This window comes from Heterocephalus glaber, unplaced genomic scaffold (genome assembly GCF_053883595.1).
Source record: "Heterocephalus glaber isolate CG9 unplaced genomic scaffold, H.glaber_assembly_v1.0 deba00001547, whole genome shotgun sequence".
Taxonomy (NCBI): Eukaryota; Metazoa; Chordata; class Mammalia; order Rodentia; family Bathyergidae; genus Heterocephalus; species Heterocephalus glaber.
The window spans coordinates 13,789,032-13,792,527 of NW_028258340.1; the positions used below are offsets into that span (position 1 = coordinate 13,789,032).

Consider the following 3,496-nt stretch of genomic DNA (forward strand, 5'->3'; position numbering starts at 1 on the left):
ACTTGACCCATTTATTGAGATTCATGGTAAGAAGGAGCACTATGTTAGAAAAGAGTTGGTCAGAATGAAGAGAAGAGGTGGGGATTGGTTAGGTCAACTGAATTTCAATTGCTAGTAATGGGTTCCTTAGTGATGAACGCTGTATTTAGAGGTGTAGCCTATGTCTTAACCACACCCTTTCCCTCATCACACTGGGGCTCAACTACTACCCCAGGCTCTGGTTCCACCTTTGGCTCTGGCTCTGGCTCTGGGTGCAGCTCGATTTCAATTTCAGGCACACAAATAGGTGCTGCTCCTGTGGCAGGTTGTGTGGCAGGCTCTGGTTGTGGAGAAGGCTCATGGTCTGGTTCTGAGATGGCAGCAGGCTCATTCTCATGAATGGAGGATGGCAGTGTTGCTTCTAGATGGATAGCGTCTTCCACTGGCATTGCTTTGCTTTCTCTCACTTGGCTTGTCTTTGTCATCGGTTCAAGCTCTGTGGTAGAATTAGAATGCCTCTTCTTTTCCTTTGCCTTGTTTCTAGCAAAGTACACCACAGCTATGGTGATGGAAGCACCTACCGGGATCCCAACTAAGGTCCCAGTGATGATCCCCACTTCTGGATGTGCATAGGTTAGATCAATTTCACAGGAACTATTGCCAAGTTTATTGATGGCAGTACACTGGTAATACTTTTCTTCAAAATTTGTCAGATTTCCAATAACCAAAATCCCAGTGACTGAATTGAAGCTTTCTTTCACTGACACAATGTTTCTTCCCTCAAGTTTATACCAATAGTACACAGAAGATGGTGTTCCAATCACAGAGAGGCAAGAAAGAGAGATAGTACGGCCTGCTTCTGGACTTCCTTGGAGGCTACAAAAAGGCTTAGAAGGTTTGACTAACACAGTGACAATGATGATGTCTTGGTTTTTGCCCACAAAGTCTGGGGGGTTGTTAACGTCGCAGATGTAAATTCCACTGTCTGCTGGTTGCATGTGTGATATAGTTATAGCTGCATTACCTGGATTGGTGGACCCTACAACTCGACCTTTGAATTGTCTGATGCCCGAAGCTTCTCCACCTTCAGAATAGTAAACAGCCATTGTCTCACTTGTGCCTCAAATTATCTCTCTAGATTAGAATTTTTGATAAGAAATAAAAATCCTGATGAGCAATTACATATGAAGTCTGGTTCTTTAGCAAGTTAAATTTTAACACTTGCCATAGTCCATATTTTTAAACTTGTTACAAAAATAGTGACTTATTTTGTAGAATGTTTGTAAAAAGTAAATAATAAAATATATATTGAATACTTGGTGCAATAAATCCTCACACATTTTAGTGCTTCTTAAATGGAGCAATTATTAATTTGAAATTAAATCTGCATTAATATGATTGTGTGAGATGAGGTGGGGGGGCAGGTCCTGGGGATTGAACCCTGGGCCTTCAGGGCCGGGGATTTAGCTCAATGCTTTCGGCGCCTGCTGTGCAAGCATAAGGTCCTGAGTTCGATCCCCAGTGCCAAAAAAAGAAACAAAAAACCCAGGGCCTTCACGCTGAGCTACAGCCCAACCTTATAAATTTTTAAAATTTTTTTCATTCATTAAGTTTATCGGTACATTTTAGGTACACAATATGATTTTTTTATAAAATGGAGTACTACTCAACCATAAAGAATGAGAAACTAGAGACATTTATAGCTAAATTGATGCATATTGAGTCCACATTCAAAGTGAAATAAATAGGACACACGTGTAAATACCAAATACTGAATAATTTCTCTGGTATGAGAAACTGAAAATGTAAATGAGAAACAAAATGTATAAGAGATAATGTGAAATAGGAACAAAAGGTCCAAAGCGGAAGGGGAAGTGCAGGGGAGGAAAGAAGGGAAAGGAAGAAATATGGGGAAAGGAAAAAATATGAGAAAAGGAAAAAACAGAAACAAAATCTTTGTAAATACAGGGGGCGGCGGGGGGGGGGGGTGAAGGAAGTGCAAGGGAATGGGGAAGAAATAAGAACCAAGATATATCATGTACAGGCACAAATTCCCAATGATGAAAAAATTTTAATTTTGAGAAAGGGTTTAACTAAGTTACAATTGTCTAGGCTGAGCTGGAACTTGCAGTCCTGTCTCAGTCTCCCAAAGAGCTGAGACTACAGTTGTATTCCAACATGCCTGACTTATTAATATGTGTTAATGGAAATTATACAATAAAATTTCTTAATCTGCTTTCAGATTGCTACAAAAATGTCAATTGAAATTTCTGTAAATCCTATGTTTTATCATAAGCTATGTCTTGGAGTACACAACATAAGCCTTAGCAAGTTTATTGTATTATTCCCATAAGCATAACAATTCAGCAAAAATGCTTTTAATATTTATTACCTACTAAGACACTCTACTGGAACACAGAATAAGAAGATACTGATGACACGTTGACCATTCCATTGAATACCCCATAATGAGTCAATTTTCCTGTAAAAAAAACCCTCTTCCATTCACAAACTACTCCAGAATAAGACTTCTGTCATGCTCTATTTTTTTCAAATTTGTGTTATTTTTATTTTCCTCGAAAGTACCCTTGTCTTTTTTCTATTGTCTGTCGATACAATTTTTCCTGGGCTATCATGACCTTTAGGGAAAAAGGGATCTATTCTTTCTGCATATGTGTATTTACCCTGGTGCAAGCTGCCCCTGACCTCCTGACACTATGTTTCCCAAAAACAAAGCCGGTATAAATTACATAATTTTAAACTGCTTTTAACTCCAACACCTAAAGCTAGGTTATGGTCATTTTCCCCTAAATTTCATTAAAGAAAAATATTTAAGATACTGTGTAATAGTTTAAATAGCATATGGTAGAGTAAACAATCTTTTGGCAATAATCTATTCTTCTATATCATTGCCTAAAACCCATGATAGTTATTAAAATGCCTAACAGGAATAATGGTTATATAATGTGGAAGAAAGAGTCATTCTACACTGTCTTAGTTACTTCCTTGATGCTGGAACAAAATACCTGACACTCACAAGTTAAAGGGGGAAAGGTTTATTTCAGCTTATGGTTTTAAAATTTCAGTCCATAGGTGACTGTCTCCAAGGCAGGGCAGCATGGCAGAGGGGCATAACAGAGGAGAAGCAGTACACGGTGTGCAGACAGGAAGTAGCAAGTAGCAAAGCAGTGGGCCTTTCCTTCCCTTTTATTCCATTTAGGCTACAAGCCTATTGGTTGGTGCCACACACACACACACAGGCTGGTCCTTCGCTTTGTCCACACTCAGAACTATGCTAATTCAATAAATGGAATAATTTAATTATCACACGTTCTTAATCCATATTCACACACCTTAGGTCCATCCACCTCCGAAAGACTCACTTACAAGTGCATAAGGCTTCAGGGGACATCTAGATATAAACCATAACATTCACAAAATTAAAAAAAGTAATTTGAAAGCAAACATGATGAAGAAACACATTATACTTCTAGCTAGCCAAAATAAATTCCCCTGG

At 38.6% G+C, this 3,496-nt stretch overlaps 1 pseudogene; it reads right to left on the reverse strand.

Moving 5' to 3' along the window:
* Positions 1-85: 85 nt before the first annotated feature.
* LOC101717651 (V-set and immunoglobulin domain-containing protein 1 pseudogene) lies at positions 86-1,062 on the reverse strand (annotated as a pseudogene).
* Between the last annotated feature and the right edge of the window lie 2,434 nt (positions 1,063-3,496).